General features: G+C 48.0%; 1 protein-coding gene across 7 annotated transcripts in view; it reads right to left on the reverse strand.

Moving 5' to 3' along the window:
* LOC119461224 (solute carrier organic anion transporter family member 74D) overlaps positions 1-23,468 on the reverse strand; it is a 169,039-nt gene that overhangs the window by 41,747 nt on the left and 103,824 nt on the right. For 6 of the 7 annotated variants that reach the window (XM_037722454.2, XM_037722450.2, XM_049672072.1 and 3 more), the window contains one exon: positions 8,644-8,703. The gene's annotated coding sequence lies outside the window, so the exon portion shown is untranslated. The remainder of the gene's footprint in view (positions 1-8,643; positions 8,704-23,468) is intronic. The other variant, XM_049672075.1, reaches the window with a different exon arrangement.

Raw genomic sequence — 23,468 nt, forward strand, 5'->3', positions numbered from 1 at the left:
CCGCACGATTCAAAAACGTTCGCCCCTCTGCGAATCCAAATTGAGGAGTGGATCAACTTAGCACTGCTAAGTTCGCATTATTGCTGAGGACGTAAGTACGCGTCGACGGTCAACGCGTCCCAACAGGCGCGGGCACGCATGGTAATCCTCTAATGACGACGGGGCGCTTTTTTTTTTTTTTTTTTTCGCTCTCGCATATGTTTCCGCGATCAGTGGGACGCTGGCAACGAAGCACTATAATAACTGTGGCTGCGAATTAACACCGAGTGGAAAATCTGCCGAGCAAGTGAGATATATTTGCAGGCACTTAAAAAAAAAAGAAAAAAAAAAAGAAGAGCCGAGAAGTGGGGAAACAGAATGCGAATCGGAGTTCCGAGGCGAGGTTCAGGACGTGAGAAAACGAGCGGTTGAAAGACGGCCTTTCTTCGAAAAGTGCGCACACGGCCCGCCCACCCGCGAAAAGGACACGGAGAAATTGTAAAAAAGAGGCAAGAATAAACAGAAGTCGCACGCGGGTTTCGGCAAACCAATAAATGCCGTTAAAAGCCTTCAAAAGCAGTGAAAAACAAAACAGCTTACTGTTCACGAGATCCGGTCATAAAGCTCGGGTGAAGGCCTCTGGAAAACTTACGAGTACAAGAAAGCCCATATATATCTATAGGATTGCGGGGCTCAATTTACATGTCAATTCGTTCGTACTCCGAAGGGACCGACTCCGGCGATTGAATGAAGGCAGGAAGCTTTGCAAATGTTTCCGATTTTCTTCTTCTATTTTTAATAACAAGGCCAACTTCCCTTTAAGTCACTGGGTGAAACAAGTCGGCCTTAGCCATGCCGTGCACGACCTCCTCCGCAGATTTAAAGCAGTGCGGCGCGTGCTAGGTAACAATAGGAATGCGCGCTCTTCAGCGGCTTCCTCAATGTTGCGCGCACAGAAATGGGATTTCTACGAAAGGATTTCTGCGAAAGGCGCAAAGTTGAAAAAAAAACTAAGAAAAAAAAAAGACCCCTGGGCACCGCGCACATACTCGAACTATACGGCTTCTGTGGAGATGACGCCATTGGCTGATAATGGAATTCAGGGAAACGAAGCGCCTGCTTTATATGCACAGTCTTCTAGCGAATACGTGTCGTCATTGTGACGAAGAGGCATATAAAGTGGTGGCGGCGGATCAGGTTTTCGGTAATGAAACGCGTGGTACCCCACAAAAAGTACCTAAAATCAAAGATCAGATTTAACTAAAGATCCAGACGATCATGTAAACGTAGGACAGAAGTGACGTCCCTACTATATGAGAATAAGGTATACCAACGGCCGCGGTGTAACGTGTCCGGTTCATAATTGCTTAAAAATTCCCAGTTTCGCCCGAAGGGCGAAGCTTCACAGAGACTGAACGGTGTTAGATTATTACACGAATTAAAGCTCTTAGTTTTAGAGGCAGTATAAACTGCGGTAAAAAAATCGCTTATTAACTAAACACGCATGGTGTCAAGCGCCCAAGGACATACGCGAACAAAATTCGGTAGGTAACAACGGACCCTCGCGGTTACAACGCCGGCGCGATGAAGAGCGCCGACAGCGGTAAGTGCCCGCGTGCTTGTTTCAAAGTGAGCGTTTCGCGCTACCGCTCCCTTCACTATTTCACTGTGCCGCGGCTCCCAAAAGTCAGCAGTGCATGTGACCTGCAACACGATATAGGCGTGCGGGAAGACAGTGCGCATCAACTGCTCGCCTTCGCCCTCACACCCGCTGCAAATCACGTGACCTCTAACACTTGGCGCGCGCGGGGCCGCACAACATGTGCCGTCAGGACCAGGTCAGGCAATAGGCGACGGCTCTGAGCGTTCCTCGAATACCGGTGTACTGCCTATATGGCAATAAAAATTAATTATCGGGTTTAAAGTACCAAAACAGCACACACGGGCCGAGATAGACGCCGCTGTGGAGAAGGGGGTGGGGAGAATCAGAAATAATTTTGACCACCACGGTTTCCTTAATGCACCTAAAAACACGGTAGCAGGAGCTCGTGCTCACGCTAGCTGCAACCAGGTTCTGGAAATCACCGACCCGGAGTCACGGAATCGCGAGTTCAAAGCCGCTGCTCCAAGATGCAACCGAGTCCGATTCACTCCAGGTCATGGGTGAACCACGTGCGATTCAGACTTACATGAGCTTGTCCAGGCTCGCATAAGCTCCGATCCACTTCGACCCAACTCGATTCACTCCGATTCAAAGTTACGCTTGCGTGGACTTATCTCGACTCACTCGAATTCAAACTCGCAGCTAACTCCAACTCATTGGGAGGTTGTGTTCACGTGGGCTGGTTGGTAGATGCTTTTTTTTTTGTTATTTAATATATGTATATAGAACTGGCACTCAAGCTCGTAACAGAATTCTAAATCGCACTCACGCGCGGCCGCCCCGAGTCTGAGTCAATTGATGGCCTACACACGGTACATGCAAACGCCATACGTACGCATTTAAAAACACACGCCCACACATGCGCACAGACACGGTCCTCATGCAAGAAGAATGACGCGAGAACATCCCAGAGTCAAAAAGACGTGACGGGCATTGCAGAATTTCAAGGGCGCTCCGAGCGCACATTTTCCAGCCCCAGCGCATTTTTCGAGGAGCGACAGAGTCCTCTCTCGCTTTCTACTCACGCGCCTCTAGCGTGCGGTAGCCGCATAAGTAGGGCATACAAATCGGGTAATAAAGAGCGAGTCGCTACTAACGCATGGCTCGGAGTGCGGATACAGGTAATACACAGTGGCGCCTCTCCTGCTTTCGAAGCAAACACAGTGGCATTTCCTTTCAACGTTACGACATAGGTATCCTCGTCTAGCGACTTGCGAATATTTTTCGAGGAGCCGCGGGTTTTAAAGCGAAGCTTTCTTCGCCTCCGCCTCCCCCCCCCCCCCCCCCCCATTTCCTGGTGCTGCTGTGGTCTTGCTGGCGCGCGCGGCTAGGTTTCTTGCAACACTACCAGATGGCGCTCGCCTCCGCGCATCCCGGCCGGCGCCGCCGCGGCAACGATTCACAGTTTGTGCGTATGGCACGTGCTGCGCTTGCTTTCCCGTGCGACAAAAATGCAGGTGCTGAGCCGTGGAGGGCGCGTGCTGGGTTGTGATAGTGTAAACATTACAATCGTCCATAGCCTGAAAAGAGCGCTTCGAGCTGGCGTCTCAACAGCGTGCTGGCCACGTATGCAGAAAGGAGCACGTAAACGCGCGCCAGCTCCAAAACGTGCAATCAGCGTCGAGGACACCCAGGCCCGAAAGAAGCGTCGCGCGTAACAGGAGCGTCTTCGCTGCGCCGTGAAACGTGGTGCAGACCGCGAATGATACATATACAATGCATACATACAATTATTATAATTAACTGGATTACGTACAGCCCCATAATTCAATTAGAGTTTTGCGCATCTACCACGATGCGATGTGCCATGTGAGGCAATGATAATGCTCAACCCCTCTGAGAGATTACTAACAATGACGCACAACAACGCCTCAAGAAAACACGTCTCCATGTGTGTTCTGTGGACTACGTAGACAAACAGCAGTGGTGCACGCAAGGTAACGTTTAACATCAACTCGCCACTCTCGCATTGGACTAAACGCTGAAGAAATTACACATTCGCCGACAACATCGTCGCTAATTATCGTCAGTCAAAGCAAACAGCACACAAATTTTCGCTTACGTCGATTCCCACAGCGCGTGGGATCCGCATATATCCTTTCCTATCGCAACGATCTACACGCTGCTCCGGCCGAAAAGAGTTTCAACTCGACTTCATTTCCGTATTAGACGACGCGGCGTGACTACTGCCTCGCGCCTGCTCCCTATTGTCGGACTGAAAATATTTATCCAGATATTCAAACATACGGTAACACGTCACGGCTGAAAGCGATGAACCATGTCGTTATCCTTTTCCCGACCTGTAAGCTTCAAAGGTACTAAAGGAAATACTAAAACGTTAACATAGTAACTGTTAATTAAATGAAACAGAATGTTGTGTAGTGATGCTATGAACAGGTACTTTGCCCAACAAACGTAGCTATAAACGACCTGCTGCCCCCTCAAACGGAAATATTCATTACGCTTACTTCGAAAATATTCAAGTGACGGTGACAGAAATTTCAGTTGCCGTAGCACTTGGACTTGTGGAGTTGGTGGCAGCGATGCTCGAAGGCTACAAATATTAGGTTTTGAAAACCACGTCGGCTATTGAACTTCATAAATAATGAAACACACACACACACACACACACACACACACACACACACACACACACACACACACACACACACACACACACACACACACACACACACACACACACACACACACACAATTCGTTCTTTCGTAGCAGTGAGGTCATTCCAAGCCTACGTTTAGTCTTTCCCACAACAGCCACTGTTCTTACAACTATCTTAAGACGCCAAAAAACACACACACAAGACGCTCTGTCCCGTAGTCTAGTTTTATGTGCTGTGTGGCGCCTTAAGATCGTTATAATGAATAGATACCAACTTTCCCAACATAAAGTTCTTACTGTTCTCACGACGGCGGCACATAACGACTTCAAGTTACGAAATCTCACCGTACAACGAGCCTAGGGAGCAGCGAACAAATAGGCGCCGCGGGAGGCAAATGTAGCGCACCTATATTTCACATCTGAGGCGGCGCCAGCAATCATATATACGGGATGGCAAACAGCTGACGGCACCCGCACGCCCGCATCAAGATACGAAAGCCCCTCAGTTAACCCACACCCTCCCTCCCCACAGCAGTGGAGAACGCCAAACCGGCCGCAGGCGCGCGAACGCGCAAAGGCAATATATACGTAAGCATTGCGCATACACGTATAAGTGCGCGCAATTGGGGTCATCGCAGCGCGCAAATCCCCGCCGCCAGGGAACGGGAGAGGGCGCGCGCGCTGGTGATTGGGAGGCGGCCTAGATTTGGGCGACGTCGTGGCGTCATAGTGCGTGTAAACACAATAAATACGCCCAGCAGCAGCACACCGCCGGACATAGTAGTGTACGCACCGCAGTCGCCGTTTTCGCTGCTATGTATACGCTGCAGCAACGCACGGCGTATCCACAAAACAACCTCCACGCGCGCTTTTCTTCTAATCGGCTATCTCCACACCTCCGCACTCTTTCTTCTATTTGCTTCGGCGCGTACCACCTCTATAACCGGCCCCCTCTGCGTACGCTATATAAGCCACGACCACAGCGCGACCGCGCTCTTTTTATCGTCGTCTTATCTCACTCGTCTTCGTTGACGTCCGTGGCGTGCGCACAGCCTAAAACTTTATCTTTCTTGTCTTTCCATCCTATATTCATTTCTTTACCACTACTTTCTTTCGCGAGGAAAAAAAAGGCAAAAAAAAAAAAAAAAACGAGAGCGCCCGCCGACTGGCAGCTCAAGGAAGAAGCGGCAACTTTCCTTCGCGCCCCCGGGAGAGCGAATCGGCGCCATTTTTCTTTCTCTCTAAGCAAGACGGAGCACGTGAAAGCGTTACGTCTCGGCGACGGCGCGCTGACTGACCTGCGGCAGCTCCCACGGGAAGAAGCTCTGCGCCGCGGGAAAGTAGGTCAGCTTGGACTTATATAGAAGGGTTGGGCTCTACAGCTATAGCCACCACTGCATCCGCGTAGAAGGTTTCGACAGCGCTCCCAGCAGCCGCTTTCGCGCGTACATTATGTGGCGAGACATTGGAGCGTATATATTCGAACGCCTTGGATCCCGTTGGAAACCTGCCCGAAACTTGACGGATAAAAAATCAAAACTAGAAATGTATACGCGGCCGTCGCTACAGCGAAAATTAAAGGATAATTCCAGCAACTACCCCTCACCCTCTTTTTTGTAATTAATAAACAAAAGCCAATCGAACGTTCTTGGCCTTTAATTTACCGCCAGGAGGTACATAAATACTTGCGACGCAAGTCAGAATATTATCCCTGCGTGTGCGCTAACTCATTTCAAAAAACAGCCGTCAAAGGTGGCTTCTCTGCAATAATAGGCTTTATGTGGAGAAGAGCACTTCATTCGTTCCACAAACCTTAGCGAGGCAAGAATAAACGTCGTGCCAGGAAATCATAAACACGCATCGATTGCGATCGAACCTGGCATGTTTTAAGTGTACCGTCAGCGTACTGCGTATCCACACGTACTAGACAGATCGAATTATTTGTGTTCTTATAAGGTTGGCGCGTAGCGTGCCGACAGCTGATGGCGAGTGTAGCGCTTAAATGTATAGCGGTGTAGCCAACGCTACAAAATGTGGCACTGAGGCTGCAGTAAGACGAAAACTCCCATGGCTGCAGCACAGACGAAAACTCCCATGGCTTTAGCTTCCCTAGCATGCACTTCATTTGCAATCTCCATTACGGCGATAAACTGATAATTTTCGCCTGTTATTCTTGCGTTTTCTTTTTTTTAATTTTTGCACACTTTATAACAACACTTAACGCACACCACCCACTTATTGACCAACCCACTCTGCGTCTACAACATGTAGGAACACGTATTATGACATCTTATTTTTCGTAGAATACGTAAGCCGGCCACGAAAGTTTACGGGACACCGCATTTGCGAGAAAGCTGGAATTCTCGCGAAGCTCGGGCACATATAGCCTGCAGTTCAATGTTTTTGCGACCTACAGGCAGCGATAAACTAAATCAGAAGCGTCATGCTTTAATACATTGCCAAATTCCACAATTGTCGGGGCAGAAACCGCGTTCCGTAAACTTTCGTGGCAACCTTCAACGTACATGAGCGCGAGACAATTCGCCATCCTCTTCGTCGATTACGTACTAATATCTCGATTACTGGAGCTCGCGCAACGCTCAACGCCTACATTAGCTAATCACGCAACGTACGTCACTAGCTTCGGGCCTGCACGCTCACACGAAAATAGCCACCAATACGACGAACAATTACTGCAGCGCACGTTTTGCCTCGCGATGCTAAATGTGTAACTCGGACATCAGCAGTTCTTCGTCCGCGGCGCTTCAATGTGTTCCGAGAACCCGTGAGTGGGCCGTGTATAACATGGCAGCGCTAACACGAGCAACGTAACGCGAAGAAGAAGAAAAAAAAGGAAAAAGAGACAATCGGGGGGCGAAATACGCGGGGTAGTACGAGCGCGCCACCGGGAGTTATTTTCAGAACAGCTCAACAGGCGCAAGCGTTGGGAGCGCCAACTAGCGATAGAAGGAGGGTAAAAGCGAGCGATAGAGACCCAAATCCGGCTCGCGTGCGGAGAAGCGATGAACCGTGATGCAATTGCCGCGGGAACGGGGTGCCCGTGCATGCAGTTTGCGACGAAAGTGATTAAGACGGAGCTTTCCTCGGTCTATCCCGAGGCGAACGCCATCTGCCTCTCGCCAATCGTGAGAGCTTAATTCTCTCGACTGTAAGCTCCACTGGCGAAGTGATCACGCGTTCACCGAACTTTTCTGAGACAGCTCCGGCCTGAAATAGGCAGAGTGTTCAGAGTAGGTACTTCCCGAAACAATTGCGAGGCTGTTGGGACTCGCGGTAGCGTTTAGGCCGTTGATCCTTCAGCCAGAGGGATGAGTACGTCCGGGAGTAAGAGCGAGAGAAAAAAGGGTTTATTCTACATATTTACAGTGGCTCCAGATATGGAAGCACGCTCCATGGGAGGAGCACTTTGAAAGTCTCAGCTCACTACATGTCTGAGCACATATGAGAACACGTCAGGACACACCACTGCACCCAAGGTGTCTGCTTATAAAACATCGGTCTTCCCTAGTTGACCCGACTAGGGAATCTGATGACCTTGGTGCGGCCAATCAGAGGGGTCGTATTGTTTACAGAATTCCGCCTCTAATGTTGCACCTTCGAAGCAAGGACGAGGCAATTTGGAGACAGGGGATTCACACTCCTTCTACGAAAGTCGTCTCCTTGGTTTCTGTCTCTCAGTGATGTTCGTCTTGTCAGGGTCGGGAGAGTGACCTTCGCGCTGGTCCCCGCTTCCACGAAAGGTGGTGGTTGTGGTCGCTTCGTGAGCTTCTTTGTCATCGCGTCCCAGCCGATGTCGCGCCATGTCGCCGGGTAGGTGGCCGATGATGAAGGGGGTGGCATCGGAGGAAGCACACGAACGATGCGCACTGCCGATTTGGGGCGCTTGTTTGCCCGTCAACGTCGGTGTCGGGCGCTGTCGCCGTCTGGGCGACGCCGATGAAAGGGCCCGCCTCGATGAGAAACAATTAAAAAATGCGCCCGGCATTGCATCGGGACGCAACAAGGCACACAGTGTCTAGCAAAAAGGTTCGAGTACTGGCTGCCTTGAATTCCACAATTTCACAACATGCCCCCTAAAGTCATGACTAGAAGATATTTGTGAAATGTTGTCAACTAATCACATTGGCGGTTATCGCGCAATATTACTTATGCGCGCCGCTGCTGTATGTAGCTTGTACAGTAAAATCTATCTTTGTATCGAGATTCCCATATCGCTAAAGAGGCAGTATACACGGGAACACGTGCCACATCGCTACAGCAATCAGCGTGAGAAAAAAAAAAAAAAAAAGCAGCGGACATATTTTAACGACAAAACTTCACGCGCACACGAAAATAAATGCAAAATGTGACAACTGCTTACCGTAAAGCGCGGTGCTGCAGGCCCTGCCGCTGCTGCTGCTGCTTTCACTTCAGATCGGTCCTGCAGCCGGATAGAAAGAAAGAACCACCAACACACGAGTGAGGAAAGCTCGCTTGCACTTGATATCCGAACCACAATGCGCGCCGCACAACTCACAAGGATACACCAACAACACCAGCGTCTACGCGTGGACTATACGTAGGAGAAATCAATCGCCCGCACGTGGTGCGATTAAAAGTTGAGCGCATCGGTAAGAGCGCCAGTTTCACTGCAACCGACCGTGGCACGCCTGTTACACAAAATGCGACATGTGCGCGCCGGGCCACTAGAAGCGAGAAAAAGAGGTCGGCTGTGGTTTCAAGAGCAAATCGATAACTCTGATCCGCGCGCAGTTGCGTGCAGCGCTGTCGAGGCACGCGGAGCGAGACGGCGTAACTCGGTGTCTTACGACGCACGAAGTAGTCCCACAGCCCCCGACGACGTCACTGATACAGCGTACGACGCCGGCGCGCATTAAAAAGCCGGGCCGGCCCCGCCAGTATCTCCCGACTACAAAGCACGCAACTGTGCCGAAAGAGGACGCGAAGATAGCGCGCATAAAACGCGCTAAGTAAAAAAAGAAGAAAATAAGCGGCAGGTGATGATAAGGGGCCCCAAACAATACAAAATACAAGTCTCAAAGTTGAAGAGATACAGAAGCGAAGGAAGAGCAGACGTATAAGCGAGCGCTGAAGCATGTCAAAGCCGCAAAAAGACATAGGGGCGACAATGGACACGAATACGACGTTCCGTTTCCTTGAAGCACCACTACTTAGCGAGTGGCCTATCTCGCCCTCTACGGCGGTTACGGAATGCTATCGAGATAAGAATTTTTTATCTTTTGTTTTTTCTCTTTCTTTGTCTGTAATGTCTACCACTTGGCACCCCGAATCTCGAATACATACTTCTCAGAAACGTTCGAGAGAAAACACAAGCAAAAGAAATTCTGGCACGTTTTAGCCTGCCCGTGAACTGCTGTTGTGCCTGGCATCCTTCTCGACAAAGGACGCACACCTGCGAGCGGGAAGCTATGAATTGCCATTCACGCTTCAGCGTCCTTTCGATGCCAAAGAGCTGGCGACAAAACCAGCGTCACGTCAAGATAATTGACAGGCGATTATGTGTCGCGTGATTAACGATTATGTATATATCGCGTGATTAACAAAACCAGACGAGTTCTGGGAGCCCAAATTGTGAAGGGATCATCGGCCAGGTGCAAAGAGCCTACGCTGACGACTTCTTGGACCTAGAGTAGTACTGTATAGGGACCAGCGTCGACCTCGGTTACACAGGAAATTGCCTCTTCATTGTAACGAGGGCGGGTCGAAGGCGGAGTCCGACGGGTGATGCGATTTTGCAGACTGTGCGACAATCCCAATTGGCCAAGAGAAAGACATTGAATACCCTCGTTCGAACGAAGGGGGAAAATCAACTGCACAAAGAAGGGAGCTTGAGAGTTGTGAAGAGTGCACGGACATGCAAATATTTTAGCATGTTGTGCTTCGAGAATCATCCAGCCGTTCTTGTAAACCATCGTGAAAATCGTACTTTTGAGCAGGTCCTGTGTACTTGTGTCTTCTTTGTCCGTGTTTATTGCGCTGCTCGTCAAGGTTTTCACCTATGAACCAACTGGCCCAAACAAAAGTTTTGTTGTACATAAAACTTGTTTTCTCATCGCTCTGGACCTCTCTTTCTAACGGCATCTGGCAGGGCACCAGCCATGAAACCTTCGTGGCCGCTCGGACTCCCGATTTCACAACACCACAAAACTATAAAAATTGAAATGACAGTTTCAGAAAAAAAATTATGGGGTTCTACGTGCCAAGACTACGATTTGATTATGAGACACGCCGTAGTGGCCCTAGTGGGGGAGCTCCGGAATAATTCGGACCACCTGGTTTCTTTAACGTGCACCCTTTAAACCCCTTCCCCCGTGTAGGGTAGCAAACCGGACGTGCTTCTGGTTAACCTCCCTGCCTTTCCTTCTTTTTTTCCTCCTCCTCCAAATCTAAGTACACGGGCGTTTTCGCATTTCGCCCCGATCTAAATGCGGCCGCCGTGGCCGGGATTTGATCCCGCGACCTCGTGTTCAGCGGTGCAATCAGTTTTCCACACCGCCGTTGGCGTAAATGCGTCGAAAGCAACCACTATTGACGCTTGTGACTTTTACTGAGCCAAGCGGTTATGAGCGATATGCATCGAGTTATCTCAGGCTTGTAACGTCACGGCTTATTGTAACGTCAAGCTCAAAGCGTTGGAAACGAAAATAAAGCTTAGGGTGAATTCGCCCGAAAGCAGGGCTACAAACTGGACAATAGTGCATAGCTTCGTTCAAGTGATTATCTTCAGTATTGCTTAGGCGAACATTCATTCGGCTTGTATCACTGATTTTTATAGCTCACCTGAAGCGGCACATTGCAATGGAGCTGTTTACAACAGCTGTTTAGTGCAGTCGTTGACTCGGCCTCAACACGCAACAACAATAAAAATTATTTCCTAACCCGTCGAGGATTAGCGTCACGAGATGATGCGCACGAGTCACATCGAAGCAATTCTGCGGACTGCAGGAACTTGCGAGCTCCTAAGTATGGCGATGCAGCCTATAAATTAGTACGCTGTTTTCGAGGATAACTTTCCCGTCTTAACGTCATAAAAGGCGTGCCTTGCGGCAGCAAACAAGATCCTACGACACGTCCTGCGACATAGATAGAGGCTCTAGGAAGTGCGAATACTGAAAATTTCGAGAGAAATTAACGACTTGTGTAGGAGGCGACATTTCGAGTGTGGTGAATACGCTTGCGACAAGCTTCCACTCGGCAACCCCTAAAGCGTTCGCCAAAGCTGCCTACCCCAAAATAAGAGGCTTCGCGAAGAGAAAGCTCGTTTCAACTCGTGCACGTGTTTGACAGTAAACCAAGCGTGCGCGTTTTACAGCACTCATATACTAGATGAGATCGCACGGCACATTACGATGACCGCATTAAAACAAAACCGCAAATCACATCATTACTTATCATATGATATATGGCGTTATTGGACACCATAATTACTTGACACTTACATATCTCTTTTGCTTCAAGAGAAACGAACGTGCTAGCTCATTGCCTTGACCATAACCATTTAAATTTGCAGGATTTACTGTGTGTTAATCCTAGGGGCATAAGAGAGATTACCTAGCTCCATTCTCCCGTTTAGTTGTTTTCGTTTTAAATTCCTTTTTTTTTTACCAAACGCAAGGAAACGTTCGATATTTGATTAAATTTAACGGTTTCCGGTATTCGCACACCTAGAACGGTAAGCCGTGAGGGCATTACAGACCGTGCAGGCCTCGTCTTATTAATGCGAAAGCATTATACGCCCCATTATGCGAAAGTCCGTCGTCGTCGGCGTGACCGAAAGATGGTGCCAAAAATGGCCGTAAAAACACGTCAAAAAATACTCGGATTGACGTCACATTTCTCAGGGAGGTTCCTGTAAACCAAGGAAATTAACGGTTTTGAAAAGAAAATTTCGTACATTTCAGTCTAGGTGGGAATTGAGCCTGGGCCCCGGGCGTGCGAGACGCGCATGCTTCCCTGACGCCCCGGCGGGGCTCCACGGATCTGGTTTACTAAAGGCGTGCCTTAGTGCGTGAGTGATTGCACACGTCACGTCGCAGTCATCTCGCTGACTAAATGTGTGGCCCAGTGCGTGCGTCATTGAGCACGTGACGGCGCAGACACTGGGCAAGAGGTGGCTGCACGTCATGGGTGTGTAAATGAGCGCGTACATGACGTTCCGAGGTCTACAAACGTTACGTATCACGCTTTCGCATTGCCACACGAAAATCCGGCGTGGGAGTGCCGGCGTCGGTGGCGGAGAAAATCATCCCGTACCACCCCGACCGCGCAGGCCCTCCGCGTGGCGCAAGGCGTTAGTGAACAAAATTTGAATTTCTCAAAGTAAAATCCGCCAGAAAAATCGTAAAGCACGACTTAACCACAACCTACAGACGTGATCGCGCCGGATTGTAATTTGAATGCACGAGAAAACGTAATTCTGCTACGAGGAAACTCAAACACAAACCCCTTTTCCAGCATTTCTACCATACTAACAGCGGCGCGCAGAGGCGAAGGTAGAGAGAGAGAAAAAAAAAAGAAAGCTGCAGTTGCCTGACAAGCATTCAGGGAACTTTGAATGCTATCGCGTTCCACTCTTAAAGGCGAAGCTTAAGCGTCCTCCAATTTTTATTACTATTAATCATGAGAACACATACACAAACATCACAAAGAGAAAAATAAAGCGGGCTCGCAATTGTCTCCTAAAAGGGGGGCACCACGCCCACCCGCTTGCAGAGGAGAGTAGAGAGGAGATTCCAGCAATAGGTTTACCCCCCTCCGCGTCGCCTCGCAATCCACGGATCCCGGCCGCGGGTCGAAGAGAGCGCGCAGAACAGGTGTTCGCAGTCCCGCGCGATCAATTTCTCCCACCATACATAAGCTCTCATGATTCGTCAGCCACCTGCTGCTCTATATCGTCCCGGTAAGTAATAAAAAAGCGAAGCTCTCGCACAGAGCCCCTGCAGCGGTGTTTGCGCGCGGCATTAGCGGGAAATTCCGCGAAATGCGGGTCGTGACGGAAAGGCAGAGAGAAAAGGATTGCACAATGCGTTCCATTAATGGCAGACTCCGCGGCTCCGCGCTGTATTCGACCATGAAACTGTTTCTATGGTGAAAGGATTCCACAGGCGTAGGCGTACTCGGATGAAAGAATGCGCACGCGAAATAACGATGACAAAAAAAAAAAAAATTGTTTCCGAGCGCCCGCTGTCAACGTTGTTTCTTTCGCAAAACATAATTCCATTCTCCGCACGCGCGGCAAACCACTTAAACGAAACGATTCTGTAGTTGCAACAAAGCTGGTTCATCTTTAAACTTTTTTTTTAAACTGAAACTGCAGGCGAGAGGTCGAAAATGGAGGAGAGAACAGACATTCTGTTCTCTCCTACATTTTCCGAATATTTTCGCGCTGTTTCAGTTTTGAAATGTTTGCAAAGAACATATTTCGAACGATTGCATTCGATCAACGCACGCATACTGTGCTGGAGTGCGGCGGCCTTCCTCCGATCGATGATGATGATGACGAGCCGCGGCGTATACAACTAGCAACTCATGGGGGTTGGCCAAGTATCGGGAGACGTTTATAAGTGCATACGAACGGTTAGCTTTATATGATATAATATTAGTGACAACCGAAAGCAAGAAGAGTAATAAAAACATATCGCATGATTGCAGTTAGACGGATCACGTTAATGTTTCAATGAACACACACAAAATGGGAAAAAAAAGAGAAAGAAGCTAATTGGGTTGTTCGTTATCACCTCTTAAAGTCTTCATGTCGTGATTTCCCTCCCCCAACAGTCACACTTCACCATGCCCCAACGCGGAGCCGCATCCCACAGACATGGTCCTCCTCCACCAAATCGATCGGCCTCTCCACTCGGTAAAATCTGTCACCTCTTTCTCGCAACCGCGTTCACATAGAGAGAGGTGCAGTTGTCGCGGACGTGGAACACAATTTGCATTACGTAATGTGTTCCAAGAACGCACGTGCCTCTCCAGGCGCCAAGATAAGCACTTCAAAAAAAAAAAAAAAATCGGGGTAGCTTGCGCAAGCTGCCCCGATAGTGGCGCAAGGCTAAAGACACAGCGGAGCTGATCGGTTCCTAGCTGGTCCTGGCTATACGAAGTGATGGTAAGTTATACGAAGTAATGCCAAGTGATGCTAAGTTATACGAAGTGTATAAGCATTTCCTCGTGGTCCGTGGCATCGGGGAACGTCTCGCGAAGCACTTGCAGTCGGAGCACACGTAGGGAAGTGGGGCGAAAGCTATGCACACAGTGTACGGGCGGCGCGCAGCAGACGACACGCCGGGATGAGATCAAGGAGCATGCGCAGTAGCGCGCAGCAGGTGAGAGGCGCCTGCTGCAGTCACGGACACCGCGAGCGTTCGGCGCTAATGCGGGGAAACGGAGAAGCGCGGATGGCGTCGGCAGCGCCTCTGCGCGTTGCCTCGTTGGTGCTGCTACAATTCGTTTCTCTCTCTTGCTCTCATTTTCTCTTTCTCTCTCCCGAGCATAGCGCGCGACGCTCCGCGAGGTGGTTGCTAGGCAACGCAGTGGCAGGCGGCACACATTACGGCCGGCTTAAACATGCAGCTCCGCTGTTAAAAAAAAAAACATTCCCCCTCCCCCATCTCTGCTCAGAGCTAGATGAGAGAGATGAGAATCGTAAAGCTAGAGAAGCGCGACCAGCTAGAGAAGGCACCCACTTCACGAAATTGTACTGCATTCTTATCAATGACTTGCATGCGTCACGCGGACGCCTCACTACATGGAAAGCCACTTCCACAGTTTCCGTTTGGGGTACCTTGCGTCTCGCCGAGTAAAATGTAGCCAAATCAGTCATCTGGGCTAGATGTTTAATCCCAGTGTATCGAGACAACTACCGGCGTGTGTGTGCTATCCTCCCCTCACCGGCGAAACTCAAATCGCCGAAAACAGCTCCCGGCACGCTTCGGACGAAGGGGAGAGCGCGACATGGTAAACGTTCTCGGGTAAGTTATAGTACGCATGAAGCGCCAAGAAGTGCGACACGCTTCGGTCACATTCGTGTAAGCGTGGTTACAACTTTAGCTGGACTTCACGGAGCTGGCGAGATGGAGATGCCGTGGCTGAAAATCTGAAACACTCGGCGGGCGCGGGCTTGTTTATGGACAGCGGCCAGCGCGGACGCAGAAGCGGTACAGCTCACTGCGGCACCCCGCTGACCAGAGCGGCCACGTAAGGTAATCTCGCCGCAGAAACAGCGCAGCTCGAATGGGGGCAAGAGCGGCGATGGCCCGGCCCCGGTCTCTTCAAATCTCGTCGTTATCGACGCCCGCAGACGCGACCTCTCGGTCGACAGCCAACCCCCCGTCCTTCTTTCTTTCCTGATATACCCGTGTCCTGAATGGGCCACGGCAGCTGATAGCGGCGACCACAAACGATGACAAAGATGACAACACTTTTTCTCGTAACCACACCAGGACTTACGCAACTGCACGGAAGCTGCCCAGCATTACAGCACGCTTGCCGTGCCAACTGCATGCGTTTTCGTTTAGGGGGCGCGATGTGTGCCTAAGTGATTATTAAGAGTGAATAAGTTGGGCGCAGCGCCGTAACCGTCTGTCTAGAGAGGAAACAGCACTGTGTGGGGAGGGTACTAAAACACAGATATGGCAAATCAGTTCTGCGGAATCCCACAAGGTGGAGGGAGTGTCATCAAAGGGAAAAATTGTCGTGCTACGTTCGGGTGGATGACAATTTCTTTTTTTCCTTTCATAAAACACAGTTGTAGCACCGGCGGCCTTGCACACGCGAACACTTAAGTACACCTCTCTCAAGTTAACAATCCTCAACCTCGTTAGCTTCGACGGTTGATTCTATGCGTATACACAGTCTCCCAAACATGTGTGTTCAAATAGTCAACCAGAAATGTATTTCGCTGCTCGAAGGAGCATTTTTAAAGGCTCGGCCGCCACTTTGGAATTTTCCTATATACGAAGCACCCAATGCACCTAACTTAGAAAATTTCTCGAGCGTATCCCTCTCAAATCACGTTTTATTCCTACCAAATTGCATCTCGACATGCTTATAGCAGTTCGCAAACGGCGAACGTTTTATACGGGCAAGTGCTAAGAACAACACCGATCAGCACTTATTTTATAATATCCGACGACGACCCAAGACCAGTTACAAGCTTAAAATACGTTTAGCGTGTTCCTCCTAATCCGTAGCATATTCCTATCGCGTCATATCCGAATAAGCTTGTTTGCCTCGTTGGCTCTAAATGGCGCCCTTCTTGCCCCTTGACATTACGCCTATCGTATTTCGTTCCAACGCTCGTTGCACGACCTTTAAATTCTTCTCACACTTCTTTGTTAACCTCCAAGTTCCCTACCCGTATGTTAGTACCAGTAGATTGCAATAATTATAAACAGTTCTTTTCAAGGATAGCGGTGAGGCTGCCAGTCTTGGAATCTATACACCGCTGTCCTACTCGAAAAGAATTGCGAGACTAGCGACGGCCATTAATCAGGTTCGCTCTTTCTTCATGACGTCACGAGGGAAACGAACGTCTTGAAATACCGGCGTCTCTCCGGTAACTATTTGTTTCGGAGAACGCAGGAACAGAGGAAAGATGCAGTGCGGTTTTGTGGGCGGAGCTTGGAACTGAATTCTTACGTTGCCACCGACTTAAGGCGCAATAGGTAGTTTTACTTTGTTCGTAAACGTAAAATCATTGCGGAATACCGAGTTACAGGTGACGTTTACGTAAGCACCCGCGTCATAGTGGAGCCATCTTGTGGTGCAGACTTTAACCAGAAAAGACACAGAGCTATACTACTACAGTGACTTAGCGTACTCTCTTTAACTACTGCTGTAAAATATCAGTAACAGCATAATCGTTAACATTCAGTTCCTTCTTGAAATTTTATTCGACGAGAACACTCGCGTAACACAACAAAAAAGAAGGGAAAAAAACTGTTCAAACGTACTGTAGTTGGACAAAGCGCCACAATTGTCGCTACCGGTTTTGCTACATTAAAGTCTCCAGAAAAGTTATCTATAGAGACCTTATGCTACTTAAGCCACTTTTATTCAGGAGGCTTATGCTACTGCCATTGACGGCTTCGGTAACCTGGTAATCCGTAAAAGCTAAGACGTTTACGGACAAGCTAAAACTTTCGATTAACAGCTTCGCCGTTAAGAAACACACATACGCACACTGCCGTACTATCTTGGGGTCGCTTCTTTCCTTTTTTAGGAAACTTTGCGCCTACAGACTAACTTAGCTGTACATATAACCACAACTGACTTAAAATATACGCAATAAGCCTAAATGTCATCGTTTCCTCTAGTGCTTGCTATTTTGTGACGTTATCGTGGCGTCTGCAGCTGCAGACGTAGCGGCTCGAAAAGGGACGAGGGTGCACAGCAAGACTATATGCAGACTATAAGCAAGACACATGCAGCCCGACACATACAAGTACCGTTCGCCTCACTAGCATTCGACAGGGCGCGCAGCAAAGCTCGAACACCTCTTTGTAAAGGTTGGAAACGTTTCTCTGCCTCTTTTGAGCTGACTTGTCGGACATCATTGTTCAAGGCGGCGAAGAAAAAGAAGAGGCGGAGTGTGTCAGCGTATTCGATTGTCTGTTCTATAATCCTTGTGATCGCGGCGCGGCGCCACGCCCTCAGCTTACCGCGTTAGCGCATGCGCGCATTTCCTGAGGGTCGATGTCGTATGCGCACGCTCATGGTGCACACGTCACACATTATGTCCACAGGAAATACGTGTGTTTTTCCCGGTCGGCTAAGACGACGCCAGCGGTCGCCTCCCAACGCTGTTCTTGGCACCTACAATTGCCAGCTATACTTTCGTAATTCAAGCAAAGACAAAGGAGCTTTAGAGGAAGATGGCGACTTCGTGTAATCAACATCATAGGTGAACAAAGGAAGCCCGAAGCCAACGTTTCGAAATGTGGATTTCTTTATCAGTGGCTATGACGGATGGGCTGCTGGGCCCGACGTCGCGGTTTCGACCGCCAGCAGTGGTCACATACGATTGGAGGCGGAATGCAAAAGCATTCTTATGCTTAGATTTAGAGCACGCTCGAGAATCACAGGCGGTTGAATCCGGTACCCTACGGTACCTCTCATATCTCGAGTGTTGTATTCGAGACGTTACACCCCTGAATCAATCATATCAAATCCATGCCAGTACAGCGAAATGCATTGAACGCGCTTCCTCGAAAAAGTCGGGAATATTAAACGTTTACTAGAGAGCCGCATTGGGTGCAGTTATATAAAGGCAGTTCTCTTCCGATATGTGTGCTCTTGTGGTCTATTGTCTGTATCATGCTCATTCATCTTTGCGCGCCTTCTGTGAAGCCCGATTTCGACTGCTGTGTCTTCGTGCGTGTATATTACGTCATCTCTACGCGTTTGTTAATCTTGGACCACATCGCGGCCTTGTGCATATGTTAGGAGCTCATTATACGCTCGTGTGTGTGTCGGGGCTCCGTATAGCGTCTGGTGCAATCTGTCCCCGCCTTTTTTTCCGTGTATGTTCCTGTGTTTCTAGGTCTATACATGAACTTTACTTACTGTCTCATCTAACTCCACTCTACTTGTCCGGATCTGTGACGTTAATGGTTATTTTACAATATTTTTTCTTATTATTAATACTATTACGTAAGAAAGAGTATCATCTGACAACGTTATAGGTAACTAAATATTTGATTTTAGTGCGATAGGAATTATACAGGGTGTTTTTTTTTTTTTTTAGGTGCACACAATTTCAAGAAATTGCCTGTGGCACATAGCACAATTCTAATCTTTAATTTTATTTACTCGATGAGGCGGCCATTGCTTCTACGATAAATATTTTTAACTAATTACTTTACGGCACATATTTCAATCTACGAATTATATGTTCGCAAGGTGTATCCACTTGGAACGAATTCTCAGGACTGCACCAGTTTCGAGATATTAATTTACGAACTGTATAACGGCGTTTTATGCACAGAAGCACAAAATTAATTGGAACACCAATGCATTTTCGTCAGGCATGGCGGCTGCGTATGGTACGGCTGCGTATGGCGCGGCTGAGTACGGCCGCGGGTAATATCCTGAAAGCAATGTGCGATGGGCACAGCGTCTAGGTGCACCGAGGGCTGGTAGCTTCGTGTGCGCCGTGTCCTCGCCGCTTAGTATCGCGTTGAAGCGATAGGCGGCAGCACGAAGGTCAATTCGCTCGCTGCTGCTGCCGCTCTTCCTCACGCCAGCGTTTTGACAGCGAGTATGCCCGCGCTCATCGAGTCAGTTGCGCTTATGTTTGATCGTGCACGCGTGACACCATGCTTGTTAATTTAGATAATAACCAAATGTTGGCAAGTCTATACGGCCGATAAAGCTACTATCCTTCCTTCGTATAATTTACTTACTTCGTCTGATAATTTGCCATCGCATTCGATGATTCGCCTTTCGGACGAAACGGCAACTTTCATTTTAATTTTTTTTTAATTCAGAGCCCTTCCACTGCTGCGAAGATGGAAGCCAGCGAAGCTGCGACTGTGGTGGGTCGGCTGTGGTGAAGATTGCTATAGTGAATTTATATATAATGATTATTGACTATATCGAGCGCCTTCGGCATGTTCGTCAAAGAGCAAAGACACCAGCGTCTTGTTTTCGCCGGCGCGATGGCCAAGTACTGCGTTTGCTGGGCCAAGTCCGCCCGCGACGCCGACGAAATCTCTCCCGCTCCTGCTCTCGGCGGCTCGTATACCCTCATATCCAACGCCGGTATGAGCCACCCGTGATTTCTTTCTTACCTTCCTTCTCTCTTTCTTTCCTTACTTTCTCTCTTTTTTCGTTTCCTTCCTTCCTTCCTTCCTTCCTTCTTTCTTGTCCCTGGCTCATACCTACATATCCAATGCGGGTATGCGCCTACACGTGATTTATAGTCGTTAATTGTGACGCAACTGACGAGCATAGTGCTGTTATTGATGTCATGACCTATCAGTCATGTTAGTCATACATTCGTACCCTTCCATGCCAATTTTGGTACACACCAAGTGAACGAGACGCCACAAGATTGTTGCCTACTTCCGGTGTACACGGACGCGATCTCCTGGAACCTAGCCCTTAACAGCTTCGCTGCAACTGTAAAATGGAACGGTAATTTACGTGGCCACTGGCCGCTCCTTCGCAGACACTTTTAAACGTTCTGCATTTGTTTCCCCTGAAATTACGGCAAAGGTGCGCTGATACGATGCGATAAGGGGGTGCACTATAGCTCCGCAAATTTTGCTCCGTTTTTTAAATTTGTTTTTATTATTATTATTATTATTATTATTATTATTATTATTATTATTATTATTATTATTATTATTATTATTATTATTATTATTGTATATCTCAACATCGGTCCTAAAGATCTGGAAGCCCCTAGCGACAGCCGATTCGCTTGATAAGAATTTGAATCTATCACACTATTCGGTATTCGTTCGCGCGACAGAAAGGGCAGAGCTGACGTCAGTGTCTCCCTGCCCCTCCCCCTTTATTATTTTATATTCCGCGGCACAGTCCTCTCAAAATTCAAAAAGAAATAGAAAGAAACAGCACTTCTCTCTCTCTCTCTCTCGCTCAAAGCATGGCTTTTGCTTCTGCATAAATTTGGACATTTCGTGGAAAGTTACGAATTTCGACACAGTTTTCCATCGCCAGAATCTACGAAACTATACACTCAAAGCTCTGCGACAACACCGCATAATTCCTGGAAAGCGCTCGGAAGAAGCGAGAAGACCCGACAAGGGCAGAGCAGAGACGCCCGTGCAAGGACAGAGAAAAAAGAAAATCTTCATAGAAAAAGAAAAATTATATAGTATGCCGCGAGCTCTGGTAACAATGTCGCAAGAAGCCTCGGTGCACGTTCCCAACGCTATATCAGCGAGCTCCTGCAAAGGTTTCACGTCGAGCTATGGGCGGAAAACAACCACACTTAACTAGCGCGTACTTTATGTATGTATGTATGTATGTATGTATGTATGTATGTATGTATGTATGTATGTATGTATGTATGTATGTATGTATGTATGTATGTATGTATGTATGTATGTATGTATGTATGTATGTATGTATGTATGTATGTATGTATGTATGTATGTATGTATGTATGTATGTATGTATGTATGTATGTATGTATGTATGTATGTATGTATGTATGTATGTATGTATGTATGTATGTATGTATGTATGTATGTATGTATGTATGTATGTATGTATGTATGTATGTATGTATGTATACGTATGTATGTATGTATGTATGTATGTATGTATGCATGTATGCATGCATGTATGCATGTATGCATGTATGTATCGATTAACTCATCGAATGGCAGGCTGTTCAGTTATTGCCAATGTTATTACGTTTCATCTGATTGTTAATTCGTCAACGACGTCTATCGTAACGCTCTCACGGCATCGCGCAGTCGTCAAGCCGCCAAGCTGCGTGTTACTATGAGTCGAGCGCGGAGTCTGTTTATTTAGTTGATACCGCCAACGAGAAATCGAAACACATATCCGACCAATTAACGAAAATTCACTAATCACCTTCCTAATCAATTACTTTACAGCAGATGTTGCAATTTACAAATTGTAGCCGGTGAGCTTACAAGACGTATCCACTCGATCTGAATATCTAGGATTACACGAGTGTCGAGATATTTCCCAAAGTGCGGGATGAAATACGTGGGTGTTGCAGTTACTTTTGTGTTTCAATGCATAAAAGAGCGTTCTGTCGAAAAAGTGGAGTTTTTACGGCGAGTTTGACGGCGCATACCTCTAAACAGGTGTCATTCTGAAAATTATTTCCTAGTTGATACGCTTTTCGAACTCACCGGCTACAATTCGTAAATTCAAATATGTGCCGTTAAGCAATTATTTAAGCTAATTAGTGAATTTTAGTTAATTAGTTGGATATGTGCTTCCATATCTCGCGCAAGTAATGTCCGCCTCTCTGAATAATCCAGGTCAAGGACTAGAATTATGTTATCTGCAACAGGGTATTTAAAAATTCCCCGTAGAACTTAAAAATGATCACCCGTATGCAAGTACACAGTAATAGTAGTTCTAGTACGAGGGTACGTATGCGAACAGCGTACAGTGTTGTGCGGTTTTACTGGCTATACGGTCGCAAACTGCTCAGAAAGTCAACGTGTTCTCAAGAGAATCCCCAGTCCGTACACTTTCGACGCCGACTGCATACATTTGACATACGAGGCATCGATGATCATCGGCGCAAAATATTCTCGTCAGTTTGAAAGCTGCACTGTACGTAGACGAAACAGCCGAACAATGGAGTAGCAGAAAGCAAGTCAAGAGAAACAAGTTACACAGTCTAGCGCCCTATAAACACGTTAACTGCGTCAAGGAAGATAGAAGCCAGCAGGTGGTGACGGTTAAACCTATAGGCACATAAATGTTAACCACTTAACATGGATGACGACGCAGCGTGTAAAAATGAAGAAGCAAAGGACAAGTGAGCGACGTCAGTAGAAGACAGAGGTTAAGAAAAAAGAAATCACGATAACACAGAAGCGTTTCTGCGTTGGCAAAAACTTGCATATTGACACGTGTACTTATCTATCGAAATCCGGTGCCGGCGCCGACCGTCGCTTCGGCGAAAAATCATTCTAAACCACAACCACGAAGGTGCCCTCCGTAGGCACTAAATACTTCTTTTACCATTACAGTCGCTCACACTATGTCTGACATTCTTTACAAAAGTTTTTGTGGGCACAAGTTCGCCCAATAAAAAAAAGCTAGTTCCGTCATTCACGGTTTTGCTGCTGTTTTCTTCATCGTCACCACACTGCGTGACGTTCCCCGCTATCCGCCTTTATCGAATTACCGAGCGCCTACACACACACGCACGCATATGTACTCAGCTGCGAGGGGGCTCACGCCTCTCCCAGACGAACACCAGCCTCCATTTGTTTATAATACCGAAGGAGCAGACACGTACAGCATGCAGAATAGCGTTAAGGCAAACACGGCGCTGCTGCGCAGTGTGTACGTATATATTACATGCAGACGTGACGCAACGTAAACTGCGCCAACGGAGGCCACACCGCGGGTCCTGCTGAATATTCTAGCACCTGCTCCAATCCCAAAGCCATCGATGTGTACAGAAGACATGGC

The sequence above is a fragment of the Dermacentor silvarum genome, chromosome 8, assembly GCF_013339745.2.
Source record: "Dermacentor silvarum isolate Dsil-2018 chromosome 8, BIME_Dsil_1.4, whole genome shotgun sequence".
NCBI lineage: Eukaryota > Metazoa > Arthropoda > Arachnida > Ixodida > Ixodidae > Dermacentor > Dermacentor silvarum.